Raw genomic sequence first — 14,472 nt, forward strand, 5'->3', positions numbered from 1 at the left:
CTTTCTATACATTTTCAAGATATTTTTACTAGTAAATTACAAGATTTCATTATTCTCAGTTGACTTTTTAGAAATTTGCAAGATATTTCTACTTTTTATAGAGATTTTGAGAAATCTTTGCATTTTTTTAAATATATAACTGAATGTAAGACTGTTTCTAGACTAATCAGTAAATTGCAAGATTGTGTGAAATATTTCATTATATGGTTGACATTCTAGAAAAAATCGTAGAAGATTTTGTGAAATATTTCACTACTCAGTTCACGTTTTATAAATTTGCAAGATATTTCTACTTTTTACTTTTAGAAATTTGCAAAATAGATATTTGCTAGTGAAATCTATCACTATTTGGCTGACTTTCTAGAAAAACTAGGACAAAATAAGAAGATTTTGTGAAATATTTCACTATTCAGTTGACTTTTTAGAAAAATGTACTAAAACTCAAATGTTCAGTAAATTACAATACAAGATTTCATTATTCAGTTGACGTTTTAGACATTTTCAAGATATTTCTACTGGTAAATTACAAGATTTCATTATTCAGTTGACTTTTTAGAAATTTGCAAGATATTTCTACTTTTTATATAGATTTTGTGAAATCTTTGAATTTTTTGTTAAACTGGTAACTGATTGTAATATTGTTTCTATAACATTTTCAATATATTTCTACTTTTGTGAAATAAATGACTATTCAGTTGACTTTCTAGAAATTTACAATATATTTCTACTTTATATAGAGATTTTGAGAAATCTTTGCATTTTTTTAAATTTGTAACTGAATGCAAGACTGTTTCTAGACTGTTCTGTAAACTGCAAGATTTTGGGAAATATTTCACTATTTGGCTGACTTTATAAAATAAATGAAAAAAGTCTATATTTAGTTGACTTCAGTAAATTGCAAGATTTTGTGAAATATTTCACTATTTGGTTGTCTTTCTAGAAAAAATCGTTGACAAATTAGAAGATTTTGTGAAATATTTCACTATGCAGTTGACTTTTTATGAATTTGCAAGATATTTCTACTTTTTATATATATTTTGTGAAATCTTTCATTGACTTTTTAGAAATTTGCTAAATAGAAATTTGCTAGTGAAATCTATCACTATTTGGCTGACTTTCTAGAAAAACTTGGACAAAATAAGAAGATTTTGTGAAATATTTCACTATTCAGTTGACTTTTTAGAAAAATGTCCTAGAACTCAACTGTTCAGTAAATTACAATACAAGATTTCATTATTCAGTTGACTTTCTAGACATTTTCAAGATATTTCTACTAGTAAATTACAAGATTTCATTATTCTCAGTTGACTTTTTAGAAATTTAAAAGATATTTCTACTTTATATAGAGATTTTGAGAATTCTTTGCATTTTTTTAAATTTGTAACTGAATGCAAGACTGTTTCTAGGCTGTTCAGTAAATTGCAAGATTTTGTGAAATATTTCACTATTTGGTTGTCTTTCTAGAAAAATCGTTGACAAATTAGAAGATTTTGTGAAATATTTCACTATGCAGTTGACTTTTTATAAATTTGCAAGATATTTTTACTTTTTATATAGATTTTGTGAAATCTTTGAATTTTTTGTTAAACTGGTAACTGATTGTAAGATAGTTTCTAGAACATTTTCAAGATATTTCTACTTTTGTGAAATATATGACTATTCAGTTGACTTTTTACAAATTTGCAAGATATTTCTACTTTATATAGAGATTTTGAGAAATCTTTGCATTTTTTTAAATTTGTAACTGAATGTAAGAATGTTTCGATACTGTTCAGTAAATTGCAAGATTTTGTGAAATATTTCACCATTTTGGGTGACTTTATAAACGAAATGAAAAAGAGTATATATTTAGTCGACTTCAGTAAATTCCAAGATTTTGTGAAATATTTCACTATTCGGTTGACATTCTAGAAAAAATCTATGAGAAATTAGAAGATTTTGTGAAATATTTCACTATTCAGTTGACTTTTTATAAATTTCTACTTTTTATATAGATTTTGTGACATCTTTGAATTTTTTGTTAAACTGGTAACTGATTGTAATATTGTTTCTAGAACATTTTCAAGATATTTCTACTTTTGTGAAATATATGACTTTAAAGAAATTTACAAGATATTTCTACTTTATATAGAGATTTTAAGAAATCTTTTGATTTTTTTAAATTTGTAACCGAGTTTAAGACTGTTCAGTATATTGCAAGATTTTGTGAAATATTTCACTATGCAGTTGACTTTTTATAAATTTGCAAGATATTTCTACTTTTGATATAGATTTTGTGAAATCTTTGAATTTTTGTTAAATTGGTTGTAATATTGTTTCTAGAACACTTTTTAGAAATTTACAAGATATTTCTACTTCTTATAGAGATTTTGAGAAATCTTTGCATTTTTTTTAAATTTGTAACTTAATATAATACTGTTACTAGACTGTTCAGTAAATTGCAAGGCTTTGTGAAATATTTCTCTATATGGTTGACATTCTATAAAAAATCGTTGACAAATTAGAAGATTTTGTGAAATATTTCACTACTCAGTTCACGTTTTATAAATTTGCAAGATATTTCTACGTTTTGTATATATTTTGTGAAATCTTTCGTTGACTTTTTAGAAATTTGCAAAATATAAATTTGCTAGTGAAATCTATCACTATTTGGCTGACTTTCTAGAAAAACTAGGACAAAATAAGACGATTTTGTGAAATATTTCACTATTCAGTTGACTTTTTAGAAAAATGTACTAAAACTCAAATGTTCAGTAAAGTACAATACAAGATTTCATTATTCAGTTGACTTTCTAGACATTTTCAAGATATTTCTACTAGTAACTTACAAGATTTCATTATTCAGTTGACTTTTTATAAATTTGCAAGATATTTCTACTTTTGATATAGATTTTGTGAAATCTTAGAATTTTTGTTAAACTGGTTGTAATATTGATTCTAGAACATTTTCAAGATATTTCTACTTTTTAGAAATTTACAAGATATTTCTACTTTTTATAGAGATTTTGAGAAATCTTTGCATTTTTTTTTAATTTGTAACTTAATGTAATACTGTTTCTAGACTGTTCAGTAAATTGCAAGGCTTTGAGAAATATTTCACTATTTGGTTCACATACTAGACAAAATCGTTGATAATTTAGAAGATTTTGTGAAATATTTCACTATTCAGTTCACGTTTTATAAATTTGCAAGATATTTCTACTTTTTATACATATTTTGTGAAATCTTTCGTTGACTTTTTAGAAATTTGCAAAATAGAAATTTGCTAGTGAAATCTATCACTATTTGGCTGACTTTCTAGAAAAACTAGGACAAAATAAGAAACTTTTGTGAAATATTTCACTATGCAGTTGACTTTTTATAAATTTGCAAGATATTTCTACTTTTTATATGGATTTTGTGAAATCTTTGAATTTTTTGCTAAACTGGAAACTGATTGTAAGATTGTTTCCAGAATATTTTCAAGATATTTCTACTTTTGTGAAATATATGACTATTCAGTTGACTTTTTAGAAATTTGCAAAATATTTCTACTTTGTATAGAGATATTGAGAAATCTGCATTTTTTAAACTTGTAACTGAATGCAAGACTGTTTCTAGACTCCTCAGTAAATTTCAAGATTTTGTGAAATATTTCACTATTTGGCTGTCTTTCTAGAAAAAATCGTTGACAAATTAGAAGATTTTGTGAAATATTTCACTATGCAGTTGACTTTTTATAAATTTGCAAGATATTTCTACTTTTCATATAGATATTGTGAAATTTTTGAATTTTTTGTTAAACTGGTAACTGATTCTAATATTGTTTCTAGAACATTTTCAAGATATGTCTACTTTTGTGAAATATATGACTTTTTAGAAATTTACAAGATATTTCTACTTTATATAGAGATTTTAAGAAATCTTTGCATTTTTTTAAATTTGTAACAGAATTTCAGACTGTTCAGTAAATTGCAAGATTTTGTGAAATCTTTCACTATTTGGGTGACTTTAAAAAGAAATAAAATAAGTCTCTAGTTAGTTGACTTCAGTAATTTGGTTGACTTTGTAGACAAAATAGTTGAGAAGTTAGAAGATTTTGTGAAATATTTCACTATTTGCTTGACTTTTTAGAAAAATGTCCTAAAACTCAACTGGTCAGTAAATTACAAGATTTCATTATTCAGCTGACTTTTTACACATTTTCAAGTTATTTCTACTTTTGTGAAATATATGACTATTCAGTTGACATTTTACAAATTTGCAAGATAGTTCTACTTTTTATAGAGATTTTGAGAAATCTTTGCATTTTTTTAAATTTGTAACTGAATGTAAGACTGTTTCTAGACTGTTCAGTAAATTGCAAGATTTTGTGAAATATTTCACTATTTGGGTGACTTTATAAAAGAAATGAAATAAATTGACTTCAGTAAATTGCAAGATTTTGTGAAATATTTCACTATTTGGTTGACATTCTAGAAAAAAAATCGTTGACTAGTTAGAAGATTTTGTGAAATCTTTCACTATGCAGTTGACTTTTTATAAATTTGCAAGATATTTCTACTTTTTATATGGATTTTGTGAAATCTTTGAATTTTTTGTTAAACTGGAAACTGATTGTAAGATTGTTTCTAGAACATTTTCAAGATATTTCTACTTTTGTGAAATATATGACTATTCAGTTGACTTTTTACAAACTTGCAAGATATTTCTACTTTTTATAGAGATTTTGAGATATCTTTGCATTTTTTTAAATTTGTATCTGAATGTAATACTGTTTCTAGACTGTTCAGTAAATTGAAAGATTTTGTGATATAAGTCTCTATTTAGTTGACTTCAGTAAATTGCATAATTTTATGAAATATTTCACTATGTGGTTGACTTTCTAGAAAAAATCGTTGACAAATTAGAAGATTTTGTGAAATATTTCACTATTCAGTTGACGTTTTATAAATTTGCAAGATATTTTTACTTTTTATATTATTTTGTGAAATCTTTCGTTAACTTTTTAGAAATTTGCAAAATAGAAAATTGCTAGTGAAATCAATCACTATTTGGCTGACTTTCTAGAAAAGCTAGGACAAAATAAGAAGATTTTGTGAAATATTTCACTATTCAGTTGACTTTTTAGAAAAATGTCCTAAAACTCAACTGTTCAGTATATTACAAGATTTCATTATTCAGTTGACTTTTTACAAATTTCAAGTTATTTCTACTTTTGTGAAATATACGACTATTCAGTTGACATTTTATAAATTTAAGACTGTTCAGTAAATTGCAAGATTTTGTGAAATATTTCACTATGCAGTTGACTTTTTATAAATTTGCAAGATATTTCTACTTTTGATATAGATTTTGTGAAATCTTTGAATATTTGTTAAACTGGTTGTAATATTGATTCTAGAACATTTTCAAGATATTTCTACTTTTTAGAAATTTACAAGATATTTCTACTTTTTATAGAGATTTTGAGAAATCTTTGCATTTTTTTTTTAAATTTGTAACTTAATGTAATACTGTTTCTAGACTGTTCAGTAAATTGCAAGGCTTTGTGAAATATTTCACTATTTGGGTGACTTTATAAAAGAAATGAAAAGAGTCTATATTTAGTTGACTTCAATAAATTGCAAGATTTTGTGAAATATTTTACTATTTGGTTGCCTTTCTAGAAAAAAACAATGTCAAATTAGAAGATTTTGTGAAATATTTACTATGAAGTTCACTTTTTATAAATTTGCAAGATATTTCTACTTTTTATATAGATTTTGTGAAATCTTTGAATGTATTGTTAAACTGGTAACTGCTTGTAATATTGTTTCTAGAACATTTTCTAGATATATCTACTTTTGTGAAATATATGACTATTCAGTTGACTTTTTAGAAATTTGCAAGATATTTCTACTTTTTATAGAGATTTTGAGAAATCTTTGCATTTTTTTTTTAAATTTGGAACTTAAAGTAAGACTGTTTCTAGACTGTTCAGTAAATTGCAAGATTTTGTAAAATATTTCACTATTTCGATGACTTTAAAAAAGAAATAAAATAAGTTGACTTCAGTAAATTGCAAGGCTTTGTGGAATATTTCACTATTTGGTTTACTTTATAAAAGAAATGAAATAAGTTGACTTCAGTAAATTGCAAGATTTTGTGAAATATTTCACTATTTGGGTGACCTTATAAAAGAAATGAAATAAGTCTCTATTTAGTTGACTTCAGTAAATTGCACGATTTTATGAAATATTTCACTATTTGTTTGACTTTGTAGAAAAAATAGTTGAGAAATTAGAAGATTTTGTGAAATATTTCACTATTCAGTTGACTTTTTAGAAAAATGTTCTAAAAATCAACTGGTCAGTAAATTACAAGATTTCATTATTCAGTTGACTTTTTAGACATTTTCAAGATATTTCTACTTTTGTGAAATATATGACTATTCAGTTGACTTTTTACAAACTTGCAAGAGAAAATAGAAATACTTTTATATAGAAATGCTTTTTATAGAGATTTTGAGAAATCTTTGCATTTTTTTAAATTTGTAACTGAATGTAAGACTGTTCCTAGACTGTTCAGTAAATTGCAATATTTTGTGAAATATTTCACTATTTGGGTGACTTTATAAAATAAATGAAAAAATTCTATATTTAGTTGACTTCAGTAAATTGCAAGATTTTGTGAAATATTTCACTACGCAGTTGACTATTTATAAATTTGCAATAGATTTTGTGAAATCTTTGCATTTTTTGTTAAACTGGTTGTATTGATTGTAATATTGTTTCTAGAACATTTTCAAGATATTTCTACTTTTTAGAAATTTACAAGATATTTCTACTTTATATAGAGAGTTTGAGAAATCTTTTAATTTTTTTTTAAATTTGTAACTGAATTTAAGACTGTTCAGTAAATTGCAAGATTTTGTGAAATATTTCACTATTTGGGTGACTTTATAAAAGAAATGAAATAAGTTGACTTCAGTAAATTGCAAGGCTTTGTCTTTGCATTTTTTTTAAATTTGTAACTGAATTAAAGACTGGTCAGTAAATTGCAAGATTTTGTGAAATATTTCACTATTTGGGTGACTTTATAAAAGAAATGAAATAAGTCTCTATTTAGTTGACTTCAGTAAATTGCACGATTTTATGAAATATTTCACTATTCAGTTGACTTTTTAGAAAAATGGCCTAAAACTCAACTGGTCAGTAAATTACAATACAAGATTTCATTATTCAGTTGACTTTCTAGACATTTACAAGATATTTCTACTAATAATTTACAAGATTTCATTATTCAGTTGACATTTTCAAGATATTTCTACTTTTGTGAAATATATGACTATTCAGTTGACTTTTTACAAATTTACAAGATATTTCTACTTTTTATAGAGATTTTGAGTAATCATTGCATTTTTTTAAATTTGGAACTTAATGTAAGACTGTTTCTAGACTGTTCAGTAAATTGCAAGATTTTGTGAAATATTTCACTATTTGGGTGACTTTATAAAAGAAATGAAATAAGTCTCTATTTAGTCGACTTCAGTAAATTGGACGATTTTATGAAATATTTCACTATTTGGTTGACTTTCTACAAAAAATCGTTGACGAATTATAAGATTTTGTAAAATATATCACTATGCAGTTGACTTTTTATAAATTTGCAATATATTTATACTTTTTATATGGACTGGAAACTGATTGTAAGATTGTTTCTAGAACGTTTTCAAGATATGTCTACTTTTGTGAAATAAATGCATATTCCGTTGACTTTTTAGAAATTTACAAGATATTTCTACTTTATATAGAGATTTTGAGAAATCTTTGCATTTTTTTTAATTTGTAACCGAATTTAAGACTGCTCAGAAAATTGCAAGATTTTGTGAAATATTTCTCTATTTGGGTGACTTTATAAAAGAAATGAAATAAGTCTCTATTTAGTTGACTTCAGTAAATTGCACGATTTTATGAAATATTTGACTATTTGGTTGACTTTGTAGAAAAAATAGTTGAAAAATTAGAAGTTTTTGTGAAGTATTGCACTATTCAGTTGAGTTTTTAGAAAAATGTCCTAAAACTCAACTGGTCAGTAAATTAGAAGATTTCATTATTCAGTTGACTTTTTAGACATTTTCAAGATATTTCTACTTTTGTGAAATATATGACTATTCAGTTGACTTTTTACAAATTTGCAATATATTTCTACTTTTTATATAGATTTTGAGAAATCTTTGCATTTTTTTAAATTTGTAACTTAATGTAATACTGTTTCTAGACTGTTCAGTAAATTGCAAGATTTTGTGAAATATTTCACTATTTGGGTGACTTTATAAAATAAATGAAATAAGTTGACTTCAGTAAATTGCAAGGCTTCGTGAAATATTTCACTATTTGGTTGACTTTCTAGAAAAAATCTTTGACAATTAGAAAATTTTGTAAAATATTTCACTATGCAGTTGACTTTTTATAAATTTGCAAGATATTTCTACTTTTTATATGGATTTTGTGAAATCTTTGAATTTTTTGTTAAACTGGAAACTGATTGTAATATTGTTTCTAGAACATTTTCAAGATATTTCTACTTTTGTGAAATAAATGACCATTCAGTTGATTTTTTAGACATTTTCAAGATATTTCTACTTTTGTGAAATATATGACTATTCAGTTGACTTTTCACAAACTTGCACGATATTTCTACTTTTTATAGAGCTTTTGAGAAATCTTTGCATTTTTTTAAATTTGTAACTTAATGTAATACTGTTTGTAGACTCTTCAGTAAATTGCAAGATTTTGTGAAATATAGAAAAAACTGTTGACAGATTAGAAGATTTTGTAAAATATTTCACTACTCAGTTCACGTTTTATAAATTTGCAAGATATTTCTACTTTTTATATATATTTTGTGAAATCTTTCGTTGACTTTTTAGAAATTTGCAAAATAGAAATTTTCTAGTGAAATCTATCACTATTTGGCTGACTTTCTAGAAAAACTAGGACAAAATAAAAAGATTTTGAGAAATATTTCCTAATCAGTTGACTTTTTAGAAAAATGTCCTAAAACTCAACTGTTCTGTAAATTACAATACAAGATTTCATTATTCAGTTGACTTTCTAGACATTTTCAAGATATTTCTACTAGTAAATTACAAGATTTCATTATTCAGTTGACTTTTTAGAAATTTGCAAGATATGTCTACTTTTTGTAGAGATTTTGAGAAATATTTGAATTTTTTAAATTTGGAACTTAATGTAACACTGTTTCTAGACTGTTCAGTAAATTGCAAGATTTTGTGAAATATTTCACTATTTGCAAGATATTTCTACTTTTTTTTTATAGATTTTGTGAAATCTTTGAATTTTTTGTTAAACTGGTAACTGATTGTAATATTGTTTCTAGAACATTTTCGACATATTTCTACTTTTGTGAAATATAGGACTATTCAGTTGACTTTTTACAAATTTGCAAGATATTTTTACTTATTATAGAGATTTTGAGAAATCTTAGCATTTTTTTAAATTTGTAACTGAATGTAAGAATGTTTCTAGACTGTTCAGTAAATTGCAATATTTTGTGAAATATTTCACTATTTGGGTGACTTTATAAAAGAAATGAAAAGAGTATATATTTAGTTGACTTCAGTAAATTGCAAGATTTTTTGAAATATTTCACTATTTGGTTGACATTCTAAAAAAAATCTTTGACAAATTAGAAGTTTTTGTGAAATATATCACTATTCAGTTGACATTTTATAAATTTGCAAGATATTTCTACTTTTTATATATATTTTGTGAAATCTTTCGTTGACTTTTTAGAAATTTTCTAGTGAAATCTATCACTATTTGGCTGACTTTCTAGAAAAACTACGACAAAATAAAAAGATTTTGTGAAATATTTCACTATTCAGTTGACTTTTTAGAAAAATGTCCTAAAACTCAACTGTTCAGTAAATTACAATACAAGATTTCATTATTCAGTTGACTTTCTAGTAGGGTGATCGACTCGATTGTTCAACCGGTTTTAAAACCGGTTTTTTCTGCTTTACCAGTGTCGGCTTTTTCTTAATGTTGATTTTTCGAATATCGAATAAACCGGTTTTTTCACTTTTTAAAAACCGGTTTCGAATACTTTTATTTGCTTTGTATTCAAAGATTATTTAAATGAAATTTTTAAGTAAATAATAATACAGCCCGTCTAAATTTTAAAAATATTCGAGTCGAGGAACTAGCGTATATTTTTCTACAGCTCCTTTGGTTAAACTTCTTTGATTTTCATAATTAATTAAAAAAAATTATTTTTAAAATTGATAACTGTTTGATAAAATTTTATTAATCTTAAGATTATATTCCAATTGCAATAATTAATTTACGGCTGAAATTTTATGGAAGTGTTGGAATGCCTATGCAAATTTCCTAAACAGGGCTTTTAAAATAAGCTAGGATTACATAGTACCTTATGTTTAACAGAAGTGTCCCACTTTTTTCCTAATTTTTTTATATTAAAGAAATAATGTAAATCAGACGACTAGATCTAAAGTTATAATCTTTTAAACTGTTAAAAATCATTTCGGGCCATGTTTTATTAATCAAATTTAAACATAAACATTAAGTTTTTCAAATTAAAATATATTTTTTTATTTATTATGAAAAACCGGTTAACCGGTTTTTTCTGTATTTGAAAAATATCAACCGGTTTTTTTTAAATGTCAACTATTCGAACTATTCGAAAACCGGTTTTTGAAAAATGTCGAATAATCGATCACCCTACTTTCTAGACATTTTCAAGATATTTCTACTAGTAAATTACAAGATTTCATTATTCAGTTGACTTTTTAGAAATTTGCAAGATATGTCTACTTTTTATAGAGATTTTGAGAAATCTTTGAATTTTTTTTAAATTTGGAACTTAATGTAAGACTGTTTCTAGACTGTTCAGTAAATTGCAAGATTTTGTGAAATATTTCACTATTTGGGCGACTTTATAAAATAAATGAAAAATGTCTATATTTAGTTGACTTCAGTAAATTGCAAATTTTGTGAAATATTTCACTATGCAGTTGACTTTTTATAAATTTGCAAGATATTTCTACTTTTGATATAGATTTTGTGAAATCTTTGAATGTTTTGTTAAACTGGTTGTATTGATTGTAATATTGTTTCTAGAACATTTTCAAGATATTTCTACTTTTTAGAAATTTACAAGATATTCCTACTTTATATAGAGATTTTGAGAAATCATTTCATTTTTTTTTTTTTAATTTGTAACTGAATTTAAGACTGTTCAGTAAATTGCAAGATTTTGTGAAATATTTCACTATTTGGGTGACTTTATAAATAAAATGAAATAAGTCTCTATTTAGTTGGCTTCAGTAAATTGCACGATTTTATGAAATATTTCACTATTTGGTTGACTTTGTAGAAAAATAGTTGAGAAATTAGAAGATTTTGTAAAATATTTCACTATTCAGTTGACTTTTTAGAAACATGGCCTAAAACTCAACTGGTCAGTAAATTACAAGATTTCATTATTCAGTTGACTTCTTACAAATTTGCAAGATATTTCTACTTTTTATAGAGATTTTGAGAAATCTTTGCATTTTTTTAAATTTGTAACTTAATGTAATACTGTTTCTAGACTGTTCAGTAAATTGCCAGATTTTGTGAAATATTTTACTATTTGGGTGACTTTATAAAAGAAATGAAATAAGTTGACTTCAGTAAATTGCAAGGCTTTGTGAAATATTTCACTATTTGGTTGACATGTTAGAAAAAATCGTTGATAAATTAGAAGATTTTGTAAAATATTTCACTATTCAGTTTACGTTTTATAAATTTGCAAGATATGTCTACTTTTTATATATATTTTGTGAAATCTTTCGTTGACTTTTTAGAAATTAGCAAAATAGAGATTTTCTAGTGAAATCTATAACTATTTCGCTGACTTTCTAGAAAAACCAGGACAAAATAAGAAGATTTTGTGAAATATTTCACTATTCAGTTGACTTTTTAGAAAAATGTCCTAAAACTCAACTGTTCAGTAAATTACAATATAAGATTTAATTATTCAGTTGACTTTCTAGACATTTTCAAGATATTTCTACTTTTGTGAAATATATGACTATTCAGTTGACTTTTTGCAAATTTTGCAAGATATTTCTACTTTTTATATGGACTGGAAACTGGAAACTGATTGTAAGATTGTTTCTAGAACGTTTTCAAGATATTTCTACTTTTGTGAAATAAATGACTATTAGAAATTTACAAGATATTTCTACTTTATATAGAGATTTTGAGAAATCTTTGCATTTTTTTTATTTTGTAACCGAATTTAAGACTGTTCATAAGTCAATAAGTCTCTATTTAGTTGACTTCAGTAAATTGCACGATTTTATGAGATATTTCTACTTTTGTGAAATATATGACTATTCAGATGACTTTTTACAAATTTGCAAGATATTTCAACTTTTTATAAAGATTTTGAGAAATCTTTGCATTTTTTTAAATTTGTAACTTAATGTAATAATGTTTCTAGACTGTTCAGCAAATTGCAAGATTTTGTGAAATATTTCACTATTTGGGTGAATTTATAAAATAAATGAAATAAGTTGACTTCAGTAAATTGCAAGATTTTGTGAAATATTTCACTATTCAGTTCACGTTTTATAAATTTGCAAGATATTTCTACTTTTTATATATATTTTGTGAAATCTTTCGTTGACTTTTTATAAATTTGCAAAATAGAAATTTGCTAGTGAAATCTATCACTATTTGGCTGAGTTTCTAGAAAAACTAGGACAAAATAAGAAAATTTTGTGAAATATTTCACTATGTAGTTGACTTTTTATAAATTTGCAAGATATTTCTACTTTTGATATAGATTTTGTGAAATCTTTGAATTTTTTGTTAAACTGGTTGTATTGATTGTAATATTGTTTCTAGAACATTTTAAAAATATTTCTACTTTTTAGAAATTTACAAGATATTTCTACTTTATATAGAGATTTTGATATATCTTTTCATTTTTTTTTTTAAATTTGTAACTGAATTTAAGACTGTTCAGTAAATTGCAAGATTTTGTGAAATATTTCACTATTTGGGTGACTTCAGTAAATTGCATGATTTTATGAAATATTTCACTATTTGGTTGACTTTGTAGAAAAATAGTTGAGAAATTAGAAGATTTTGTGAAATATTTCACTATTCAGTTGACTTTTTAGAAAAATGGCCTAAAACTCAACTGGTCAGTAAATTACAAGATTTCATTATTCAGCTGAATTTTTACAAATTTGGAAGATATTTCTACTTTTTATAGAGATTTCTCATTTTGCATTTTTTAAATTTGGAACTTAATGTAAGACTGTTTCTAGACTGTTCAGTAAATTGCAAGATTTTGTGAAATATTTCACTATTTGGGTGACATGCTAGAAAAAATCGTTGATAAATTAGAAGATTTTGTAAAATATTTCACTATTCAGTTCACGTTTTATAAATTTGCAAGATATTTCTACTTTTTATATATATTTTGTGAAATCTTTCGTTGACTTCTTAAAAATTAGCCAAATAGAAATTTGCTCGTGAAATCTATCACTATTTGGCTGACTTTCTAGAAAAACTAGGACAAAATAAGAAGATTTTGTGAAATATTTCACTATTCAGTTGACTTTTTAGAAAAATGTCTTAAAACTCAACTGTTCAGTAAATTACAATACAAGATTTCATTATTCAGTTCACTTTCTAGACATTTTCTAGATATTTCTACTAGTACATTACAAGATTTCATTAATCAGTTGACTTTTTAGAAATTTGCAAGATATGTCTACTTTTTATAGAGATTTTGAGAAATCCTTGCATTTTTTTTAAATTTGTAACTAAATGCAAGACTGTTTCTAGACTGTTCAGTAAATTGCAAGATTTTGTGAAATATTTGGGCAACTTTATAAAATAAATGAAAAAAGTCTATATTTAGTTGACTTCAGTAAATTGCAAAATTTTGTGAAATATTTCACTATGCAGTTGACTTTTTATAAATTTGCAAGATATTTCTACTTTTGATATAGATTTTGTGAAATCTTTGAATTTTTTGTTAAACTGGTTGTATTGATTGTAATATTGTTTCTAGAACATTTTCAAGATATTTCTACTTTTTAGAAATTTACAAGATATTTCTACTTTATATAGAGATTTTGAGAAATCATTTCATTTTTTTAAAATTTGTAACTGAATTTAAGACTGGTCAGTAAATTGCAAGATTTTGTGAAATATTTCACTATTTTGGTGACTTTATAAATGAAATGAAATAAGTCTCTATTTAGTTGACTTCAGTAAATTGCACGATTTTATGAAATATTTCACTATTTGGTTGACTTTGTAGAAAAATAGTTGAGAAATTAGAAGATTTTGCAAAATATTTCACTATTCAGTTGACTTTTTAGAAAAATGGCCTAAAACTTAACTGGTCAGTAAATTACAAGATTTCATTATATAGTTGACTTTTTACAAATTTGCAAGA

This window comes from Lucilia sericata, unplaced genomic scaffold (assembly GCF_015586225.1).
Source record: "Lucilia sericata isolate MDLA Ls3-8-SP2 unplaced genomic scaffold, ASM1558622v1 Contig000301F_arrow, whole genome shotgun sequence".
NCBI classification, from domain to species: Eukaryota; Metazoa; Arthropoda; class Insecta; order Diptera; family Calliphoridae; genus Lucilia; species Lucilia sericata.